This window comes from Panthera pardus, unplaced genomic scaffold (genome assembly GCF_024362965.1).
Source record: "Panthera pardus isolate Hobbes unplaced genomic scaffold, ASM2436296v1 HiC_scaffold_27, whole genome shotgun sequence".
Classification (NCBI taxonomy): Eukaryota; Metazoa; Chordata; class Mammalia; order Carnivora; family Felidae; genus Panthera; species Panthera pardus.
This window is the reverse complement of record NW_026526843.1, coordinates 126,337,260-126,348,884: the sequence shown is the minus strand read 5'-3', so window position 1 is coordinate 126,348,884 and position 11,625 is coordinate 126,337,260.

Sequence of the window (11,625 nt, the reverse complement as noted above, 5' to 3'; positions counted from 1 at the left end):
CATTTGCTGCTAGGATTTAAATGGCTCCGTTCTCATTTATCACAAAAAAAGACGTTCTAAATTTTCCTTTTCAAAACTTAAACGTTCAAAGGTGATTAGTACAAGTTGCTTTACTGCTTTTTGTTACCTTATAAACTAAATTTGATAACTTTGTGTATAGGAAATATTTGGTAAGACACTTTTATGATTCTGAAATTAAACAGATCCATGGTATAAATTAAACCTAGTGATCGTTATGCTCCAAACTATCTAACACAAATAAACATAACACATAGTAACATGTGAAATATCCTGTGCTACCACACTAATAATAAAGGGCTTCCTCATTTAGCTACTAATACAATGTGGTCACAACTCAAGAAAATAAACTGATTTTGGTAATATTAGAAAATACTGAAAATGCGAATTTACCTTAAATTACATGCAACATGTGGAGACTAGTAAGAAATACTTTGTATGTAAAGCAGAGTCTAACAAACAGTATTTTCATCCATGTGAATGATCTTTGTAAATAATGGTCCACTGCATTGTAGAACATGTAACATGCCTTGCCCCTGCCTACTCAATGCTAGTAGCCTTTGCCAGTTGCTGTGAGAATCAAGCTGCTCACACAGATTTGCAAAATGCTCTCTTGAGAAACAGTAACCATGATGATTTTTAGGGTCTTTCCAACTCTGAGATTTGTGAATTCAAATTAGAGAGCACTGGTGAGGTGTGTTTTGTTTGTTTCTTTCTCTGTATCTTTTTATTATTTGATAAATAATCAAATTTATTTGAGAGAATCCTAAGTAAACTGAAAGCTCAGCACAGAGCTGGATGAAAGGCTGGATCCAGCAACTCTGGGATCATGATTTGAGCTGAAATCAAGAGTCAGATGCTCAAACCCACTGAGCTACCCAGGCGCCAGCTCCCCTCATTTCCTTTTCATGTTTAGCAGGGCAAACCTGAGTCTGAGTTTGCTCTGCATTCTGACAGCTCTTCTGACTGTATGTGCTTTAGCAATAATAATAATGACTGAGGCTCTGTGCCTTATCTTACTTCTGAGTAGTGTTAGAGTGTAGATACTGGCATTGGAATACTTAAAAGAGGTTTAAAAAAAAATTCAACTGAGTAAATTTGGAGGTTTAATTGGCCTGAGTGATTCATGAATTGGGCAGCATACCATCTAGCAAATATAAAGAAACTCCAAGGAGCTGGACAAGCTCGAAGGCTTTTATATGCAGAAGTGGGCAGAAAAATTGAGTGGCTTGTTTCAGGAAAAGTAACCTACCTTTGGGGAAGGCAGGAGTGTGCTGTGCAGCTTACATCAGTTGTACTGATCATGTACTTCCTGATGGACTGGTTTAAGGACACATTCCTGGGAGAGGCTGAAACTTAACAGTTAGGGTAGATATTAGGTCTTGATTTACTGAAGTGGGGCTTAGCAGAAATGACTTCTATTGAGTTTTTTTCCCTCGCTTTTATAATTTCCCCTTTTTGATTAGAACACCAGTTTCACTCAGATGTGACCAACATTTAAAGCATTAGTACTACTCTTACCTATTCAATTCAGGTTGATTCTTTGTGTCATATTCAAGTTCATCATGCTTTTGCTTAATTTCTATGATATTCACAGGTGATGACTTGAGATTCATAATTTAAAAATATGTTTAATTTAGAGAGAGAGAGGACACATGTGAGTGACTGGCAGAGAGTGAGGGAGACAAAGGATCTGAAGTGGGCTTTATGCTGACATTAGAGAGCTGCCAGGGCTTCAACTCACAAACTGGACATCATGAGCTGAGCCAAAGTTGGACACTGAACCAACTGAGCTACTGAGCCACCTCCATATTGACAATTTTTTTTTACATTTTAAAAATAAGTTTATCTATTTATTTTAAGAGAGACAGAGACAGCTCGAGTGGCGGAGGGTCAGGGAGAGGGAGAGAATCTCAAGAAGCATCCGTGCTCAAGTACAGAGCCTGACTTAGGGTTTGACCTCACAAAACTGGGAGGTTGTTATGACCTGAGCCAACCCCAAGAATCAGACACTTAACCAGCTGAAACACCCAGGTGCCCCTCTAGATTCATAATTTTTAAGTCACTCATCCTCTTCATTTCTTTTCTGATAGTCTTCGGGAGATCATTTGCTTGGTATTCAGCAGCTACAAACACACATTTAAAGCTTTTGAGAGAGCGGTGCCTGGGTGGCTCAGTCAGTTGAGCGTCTGACTTCAGCTCACGTCATGATCTCACAGTCCATGAATTCAAGTGCCATGTCAGGCTTTGTGCTGACAGCATGGACGCTGCAGCCGGCTTCCAATACTATGTCTCCCTCTCTCTCTGCCCCTTCACCGCTCAGCTCATCGTCTGTCTCTCTCTCAAAGATTAAACATTTTAAAATTAAAAAAAAAAAAAAAAAAGGAAATAGGGGCACCTGGGTGGCTTAGTCAGTTTTAAGCGTCCAGTTTTGGCTCAGGTCATGATCTCGCGGTTTGTGAGTTCTAGCCCCACATCGGGCTCTGTGCTGACAGCTGAGAGCCTGGAGCCTGCTTGAGATTCTGTGTCTCCATCTCTCTTTGCCCCTCCCCCACTTGTGCTCTGTCTCTCTCTGTCTATCAAAAATAAATAAAATGTAAAAAATAAAAAATAATAAAAAATAAATCTTTTGAGAGAATAAAGTGCACTGGGGAGATTACTATGATTATTTTGTTATAACATTGTTACTATTATTAATGCTACTATTTGTACTCCCATCATCACTACAACTATGGTTATCACCCAATGTCTAGAGTGCACAAAACCCAAACCATTAAAAGCAAGTAAGTAAAAGAAGACCCTCCTAAGGGAGTTATCTTTTTTAACCCAAATCACCTTTTTAAGTTACCTTTAACATCTCAGTGGTCTGTAACTGAGTTTCACCTTCTTCAGAAGTGGTATTTCAGGTATTTCAGGTGGTTCTGGTAACAGCACAGATACTTCCCTGCTCAACAAAAGATAATCAATGACTCTTAGCATCCAAATCAAAATTATTCTAAGGATCTTTGTTGGTTAGTTATAGCCTCTGTAGCAGATTCTGGATATTCTCAAAAGTTTAGAAGTTCTTGGGGCACCTAGGTGACTCAGTTGGTTAAACATCTGACTTCAGCTCAGGTCATGATCTCCATGCTTACAGAGTAGAGCCTGCTTGGGATTCTGTCTCCCTCTCTGTGTGTCTCTCCTGCTCTCACATGCTCACTGTCTCTCTCTCTCTCAAAATAAAATAAATAAACATAAAAAAAAAAAAGTTGAGAAGTTTGTGATTACAGGGGCACTTGGGTGTCTCAGTCAGTTAAATGTCCAACTACGACTCAGGTAATGATCTCACGGTCCATGGGTTCGAGCCCCGTGTTGGAATCTGTTCTGACAACTCAGAGCCTGGAGCCTGCTTTAGATTCTGTCTCCTTGTTTCTCTGCCCCTCCCTTCTCTGTCTCTCTCTTTCAAAAATAAATAAACATAAAAAAAAGTAGTTATTGATTATAGTCTCATTTCCATTTATCCCTAACCAGGGAACTAGGAACCTGGCAAAAGGAATGAAATCCTGAGTTATGAAAGCCTCCTAGAATGTCCTTTCTTGATGCTATAAATTCAGGAAAGTCAACCAATAAGGTTTCTCAGTCTGTTTTTGAACATTTAAGGGCATAGTTAGGTAACCCCAAGAGGCTTGTCCTATGTGCCAGCCATCTAGGCATTCAAAGACCCAAGGAAAATTATTACAACCACAGAGAAGATAAACCCTGTCAGGGCACAAACCACTCCTGCTAAGTAGCAGTGTTAATGGACAAATCACTTTTTGATGACAAATATATGAATCTGAATGGTCCCCTCCTCTCCCCACCCCTTCACCCCAGCAATGGCCTGGAAGATATACATAATGGCCTGGAAAATCCAAGCCAATGTCAGAGTAAAGGAAAGAAAGAAAAGAAGGAAGTATTTAATGTTTAGTTAAAATAGGAAGTCTTTTCTTTTTAAAAATTTTTTTTAATGTTTATTTTTGAGAGAGAAACAGTATGAGCAGGGAAGGAACAGAGAGAGAGGGAGACACAGAATCCAAAGCAAGCTTTAGGCTCTGAGCTGTCAGCACAGAGTCCTGCAAAGGGCTTGAACTCATGAACCATGAGCTCATGACCCGAGCCAAAGTTGCACACCCAACGACTGAGCCACCCAGAAGCCCCTAAAATAGGAAGTCTTGATCTGATCTCTTGGGAGGAGACAATCTACAACAATATCAGCTATTTCTATTCTTTGTCAATTCATCATCATCATCATTATTATTATTATTATTATTATTATTATTATTTTATTATCATTATTATTATTATTATTATTATTATTATCATTATTTTATTTTATTTGAGAGAGAGAGAGAACATGCAAATGGGGGAAAGGGGCAGAGGGAGAGAGAAAATCTTAAGCAGGCTCCCCGCTCAGTGCATATCCTGACAGGCTCAGGTTGTAATGTCATAGCTTGTGAGTTTGAGCCCCATATCAGGCAGCATGCAGTCTGCCTGGGATTCTCTCTCACCCTCTGTCTCTCTGCCCCTCTCCTGTTTTCTCTCTCACTCTCTCTCAAAAATAAATAAGTAAATTTTAAATAAATGAATAAATAAATAAATTTTATTTTTAAGTTATCTCTACATTCAACATGTGGCTTGAATTTACAACCCTGTGATTTTTTCCCCTTTATTTTAGAGAGAGACAGCACAATCAGGGAAGAGGGCAGAGGTAGAAAGAGAGAATCTCAAGCAGGCTCCATGCTCAATGCAGAGCCTGACATGTGACTTGATCCTACAACTCTGGGATCATGACCTGAGTCAAAACTAAGAGTTGCACACTCAACCAACCACCTGAGGTTAAGAGTCACAGGCTCTAGGGGCGCCTGGGTGGCTCAGTTGGTTAAGTGTCTGACTTTGTGCTGACAACCTGGAGCCTGCTTTAGGTTCTGTGTCTCCCTCTCTCTCTGCCCCTCCCCTGCTCATGCTCTATCTGTCTCTGTCTCAAAAATAAATGAAAACATTTAAAAAAAGGATAAAAAAAAAAAAAAAGAGTCACAGCCTCTGTTGACTGAGCCAGCCAGGTGTCCCTACAATTATCCACACTTCTTTTAACAAAGAAAATCACAGTAAAATAAATTTGTTTGCCTTAATCTTGCCTGACTATTTACATAGTGCAGCAAGAATAGCAATGGACCTGGGCAACTGGGTAGCTCAGCTGGTTAAGCATCCAATTTCCACTCAGGTCGTGATCTCACGGTCCAGTCTGTGAAGTTTGAGCCCCACATCAGGCTCTGTGCTAACAGCTCCAAACCTGCAGCCTGCTTCAGATTCTGTGTCTCCCTCTCTTTTATCCCTCCCTCCTCATGCTCTGTGTCTCTCAAAAATTAGTAAACATTAAAAAAAAGGAATAGTAATGGACCATATAAGCTATTTTAAAGATGGCTTTCCTGGACTTTTTTTTTTTTTAAGTTTTTATTTATTGAGGTGACATGTACACCCAGCTTGAGCTCATGACTCTGAGTGGTATGTTTTTCCAATTGGGCCAGTCAGGTGCCCCTGGAAATTTTTATAAGGGAACTCAGATTGAATTATTTTGTCATGAAAAGAATACTTAAGAGTTTCTGAATTCTCGGGGATCATGTAGGGGAAAAAAGTAAAAAAAAAAATGTTTCAGGGGCGTCTAGGTGGCTCAGTCAGTTGAGCATCTAAGCTTTTGTCATGATCTTGCAGTTCATCAGTTTGAGCCCTGCATCAGGTTCGCTGCTGTTAGCGTGGAACCCACTATGGATCCTTTGTACTCCCCTTGCCAAATAGATATTTACACTCAACCTATTTTATACTTAGCCTCCAAATTTCTTCCATTTTTCTGAGTTTCCCTTCTCCCCTTTGACCTCCTGTCTTTTAGAACAAATTTTTGATTGGTGCCAGGTTACTCAGTTGGTTAACCATCTGACTTCATCTCAGGTCACGATCTCATAGTTTATGATTTCAAGACCCTTGTCAAACTCTGTGCTGAGAGCTCAGAACCTGGAGCCTGTTTCAGATTCTGTGTCTCCCTCTCTCTGCCCCTCTCCTGATCACTCTCTGTCTCTTTCCCTCAAAAATAAATAAACATTAAAAAAAATTTTTTTAATTCTAGTTTGTTATCATAGGGCAATATTAATTTTAGGAGTGGGTCTCTTTGTTTTGCTCCATTGAGGTACATTTGTATCCTTTTGCAAAATCATGCTGCCTAGGTTACTGTAGCTTTTTTTTTTTTAATTTTGATTTAGATTTATTTATTTTATTACTTTTTAAAACTTACATCCAAGTTAGTTAGCATATAGTGCAACAATGATTTCAGGGGTAGATTCCTTGATACCCCTTACCCATTTAGCCCATCTCCCCTCCCACAACCCCTCCAGTAACCCTCAGTTTGTTCTTCATATTTATGAGTCTCTTCTGTTTTGTCCCCCTCCCTGTTTTTATATTATTTTTGTTTCCTTCCCTTGTGTTCATCTGTTCTGTGTCTTAAAGTCCTCATATGAGTGAAGTCATATGATATTTGTCTTTCTCTGACTGACCAATTTCACTTAGCATAATACCCTCCCGTTCCATCCACGTAGTTGCAAATGGCAAGATTTCATTCTTCTTGATTGCTGAGTAATACTCCATTGTATATATACCACATTTTCTTTATCCATTCATCCATCGATGGACATTTGGGCTCTTTCCATACTTTGGTTATTGTTGATAGTGCAGCTGTAAACATTGGGGTGCATGTGCCCCTTTGAAAGAGCATACCTGTATCCCTTGGATAAATACCTAGTAGTGCAATTGCTGGGTCATAGGGTACTTCTATTTTTAATTTTTTGAGGAACCTCCATACTGTTTTCCAGAGTGGCTGCACCAGCTTGCATTCCCACCAACAATGGAAAAGAGATCCTCTTTCTCTGCATCCTCACCAACATCTGTTTTTGCCTGAGTTGTTAATGTTAGCTGTTCTGACAGGTGTGAGGTGGTATCTCTTTGGGGTTTTGATTTGTATTTCCCTGATGATGGGTGATGTTGAGCATTTTTTCATCTGTCATTTGGCTATCTGGATGTCTTCTTTGGAAAAGTGTCTATTCATGTCTTTTGCCCATTTCTTTACTGGTTTATTTGTTTTTTGCATGTTGAGTCTGATAAGTTCTTTATAGATTTTGGATACTAACCCTTTATCTGATATGTCATTTGCAAATACCTTCTCCCATTTCATTGGTTGCCTTTTGTTTTGCTGATTGTTTCCTTCTCTGGACAGAAGGTTGTTATTTTGATGAGGTCCCAATAGTTCATTTTTGCTTTTGTTTCCCTTGTCCAGAGATGTGCTGAGTAAGAAGTCACTGCAGCCAAGATCAAAGAGGTTTTTGCCTGCTTTCTTCTCTAGGATTTTTATGGCTTCCTGTCTTGCATTTAGGTCTTTCATCAATTTCGAGTTTGTTTTTGTGTATGGTGTAAGAAAGTCGCCCAGGTTCATTTTTCTGCATGTTGCTGTCCAATTTTCCCAGCACCACTTGCTGAAGAGACTGTCTTTATTGCATTGGATATTCTTTCCTGCTTTGTCAGAGATTAGTTGGCCATACATTTGCGGGTCCATTTCTGGGTTCTCTATTCTGCTCCATTATTCTGTCTGTTTTTGTCCCAGTTACCATACTGTCTTGATGATTATAGCTTTGTAATACAACTTGAAGTTTGTAGGTTACTGTAGCTTTATAATTTGCCTTGTGGTTGGGTAGTATAAATTATCTAGAGGCATCTGGGTGGCTCAGTTGGTTAAGTGACCTACTCTTGATTTAGGCTCAGGGCATGGTCCCATGGTTTGTGGCTTTGAGCCTAGTCTAGTGCAGACAGAGTTTGCTTAGAATTTTCTCTCTCTCTCCCTCTCCCTCTGTCTCTTCCCCGCTCTTGTGCATATGCCCTCTCTCTCTCAAAATAAATAAACTTTTGGGGTGCCTGGGTGGCTCAGTTGGTTGAGTGTCTGACTTCTGCTCAGGTCACAATCTCATAGTTCATAGGTTTGACCCCTGCTTCAGGCTTTGTGCTGATAGCTCAGAATCTGGAGACTACTTGGGATTCTGTGTCTCCCTCTTTCTACCCCTCCCCTGCTCATGCTGTCTCTGTCTCAAAAACAAGTAAATGTTAAAAAAAATTTTTTTAAAGAATCAACTTCTTAATATATATGAAAGAGTTTGCTAGAATTTTGATTGCGATTTTTATTTTCTTTGAGGTTGCTTTGAATCTATAAATGAAGTGAGAAAGAAATGCTATTTTAATAAGACTGAGTTTTTTAATCCATATTTATTTCTATATACCTTTGATTTCTTTAATTAGAGTTTTGTAGTTTCCTTTGATTTCTATTTTATTAAGTGTGTTAAGGTGTATTTCATGACCTAGAATGTGGTCTGTGTTAGCAAATATACACGTATATTCACTTGAAAAGAATGTATACTCACCTGGTACATGCTGTAGTATTCTGTAAAGGTCAATAAGATAAAATTCATTGATAGTGCTGTTCAGGCCTAAACTATACCTTGCCTGCTTGATTATCAATTGCTGAAAGAGTGGTATTGAGATTTTCACCTGTAACAGTGATTGGTGTAGTTCTCTTGTGGTTCTGTGAACTTTTGACTATCTCTTTTTTAAGTGCATACATATAAAGGATTTTTAATTGCTCTTGGATAATTATTGGAGAATTGGTCCCTTTATAACTGTGTAATGACCATTTTTATCCTTGATAATTTTCCTGTTCTGAAGTCAAATTGTTTGAAATTAACACAGCTCCCCTGGCTTTCTTTTAATGTGTTATAATGACATATCTTCATTCATCCCTCTACTTTTAACATATCTATGTCTTTATATTTAAGATGAATTTCTTATGATGTGTATGCAGATTTTGTTGTTTTTGGTGTTTTATTATAATTCACTGAAACAATCTATTTTAACTGGTTTATTTAGACCAATTTTATTTAACATGAAATTGACATGGTTGGATTAATATCTACTGTGTATTATCTGTCACATTTTCTATTTGTTGCACTTCCTCATTTTCTTTCTTTCTCCTCTGGTATCAATTGATCATTTTAGTATGATCTCTCTTAGTATGTTAATTATTCCTCTTTTTTTTTAAAATAAAAACTTCATGGGATGTCTGGCTGGATCAGTCAGTAGAACATGAAACTCTTGCTCTCGGGGTTGTGAGTTTGAGCCCTATCCTGGGTATAGAGATTACTTAAAAATAAAATCCTAGAAAAAATAACCTTCAAAAAAATAAAAGTAAAGTTCTTGGGGTACCTAGCTGGGTCAGTGGGTAATCGTGTGACTCTTCATCTTAGTGTTGTGAGTTATGAGCTCCATGCTGGGTGTAATGATCATTTACAGTGAAATTCTAGATGGGTGCCTGGGTGGCTTAGTCAATTAAGCCTCCAGGTCATGATCTTGCAGTTTGTGAGATCCAGCCCTGCATCAGATCTGTGCTGACAGCACAGAACCTGCTTAAGATTCTCTCTCCCCCTCCCTTATGGGTGTGGCACGTGCACCCTTTCTCTCTTTCTCTCTCAAAATAAATACACTTTATTTTTTTTATGTGTACTTATTTTTGAGAGGGAGGGAGAGAGAGAGAGAGAGAGAGAGAGAGAGAGAGAGAGAGAGAGGTGGGGAGAGAGAGAAAGAGAGACACAGAATCCAAAGCAGGCTCTAGGCTCTGAGCTGTCAGCATAGAGCCTGGCGTGGGGCTAGAACTCATGAACTGTGAGATCATGACCTGAGCCACAGTCAGATGCTTAACCGAGATACCCAGGTGCCCCTCTTTTTTTTTTTTTTAAGTTGCCATTTTTTGCTTGTCCTTTCTCTATCAATTTTCTGATGTATATAAATTTCCCCCTTTTTTTTGCCAGGGCAAATCTGCTTAATTAATTAATTTATTAACTTTTGTTTAGCTGAGAAAATCTGCATTTTCCTTAAACTCTGAATTTAACTAGATACAGAATTCTAGGTTTTTGTGGGTTTTTTTTTTTTAGCCTTTTGAATATTGTACTCTATTTTCTTCTTGATTTCATTGTTTATGACAAGAAGTCTAATGTGTTTTTATCCTTGTTTCTATCTCAGTGTAAGGTATTCTTCTCTCTGGCATCTTTCAAGATATTCTCTTTTGTCTTTGATTTGCCACAGTTTGAATATATTAATGCATATGTGTAATTATTGTGTATTTATCTTGCTTGCTGCTCATTGAGATTCTTGGATTAATGGCTTGGTGTTATCAATTTTTAAGAGCTCTTGCTCGTAAAAGGGCACCTGGCTACCTCAGTCATTGGAGCATACAACTCTTGATTTCAGGGTCATGAGTTTAAGGCCCACATTGGGTATAGAGATTACTTAAAAATAAAATCTTAAAAAAGAATTCTTGGGATTAATATTTCAAATATTTCTTCTCTATTATCTTTATTTTGGTATTCTAATTTCATATATGTTGTATGTTTTGAAATTGTTTCTTAGCTGTTGGAGTTTTTTGCCTTTGTATTTCAGTTTGGCAATTTCTATTTACTTTATGTATTTCTATTGATACATTTTCAAGCTTATTGATTAATTCTAGTCTTTGCTTTTGATTCTCTCAGAGTTTCTATTCTCAGCTTTTATTACCCATCTGTTTTTGCATATTGTCTACTTTGTCTACTAAAACTGCTAACATATTAAATCTACTTCATTTAAATTTCCTGCCTGATACTTCCAAAATTTGTATTACATCAGAGTCTGGTTTTGATTCTTGCTTTTCTTTAAATACATTTTTTTCTTGTCTTTTCAGTCTGCCTTGATATTTTTGTTGAAAGACAGGCATGATATGTGGAATGATAAGACTGAAGAAAATAAACCTTTAAATGTGAAACCGTTAAACTAGATATGGTTGGGCTGTTTTAAATGTTTGTGGTAGATTTTTAAAAAAATTTTAAATATTATATTTCTTTTGAGAGAGAGAAAGTGCAAGTGGGGGAAGGGCAGAGAGAGAGAGGAGGACAGAGGATCCGAAGTGGGCTCCATGCTGACAGCAGTGAGCCTGATATGGGGCTTGAATTCATGAACCATCAGATCATGATCTGAGCTGATGTTGGATGTTTAATTAACTGAGCCATCCAAGAACCTCAGTGCTTTTAATGCCAGAGACTTAAAGTTCTCCTAGTGTCCTGTCTTTAAATTTCACCCCTCTTTTGCCTTTGGGTTTCCATAAGAATTCCTTCTTAAGTAGAATGTGTCTTGCAGCTCTTTCATCTGTAATTCAGTATTTTTAACTGGCCCCTGTTGATGCATTAGTAAGGAGTTGGGGAGCTAAAGTAGTCTAAAATGTTATGATTAAATTGATCTTTGTAGGTCTATGTTCCCGGGCTTTTTTATTTATTTATTTTTTAAGTTTATTTTGAGAAAGAGCATGCGAGCAAGGGAGAGGGGCAGAGAGGCAGAGAGAGAGAGAATCCCAAGCAGGGTCTGTACTATCACTGCAGAGCCCAATGTGAGGCTGGAACCCATGAACCATGAGATCATGACCTAAGCTGAAATCAGTAGTTGATGCTTAACTGAGTCACTCAAATACCCCATTCCTGGGCT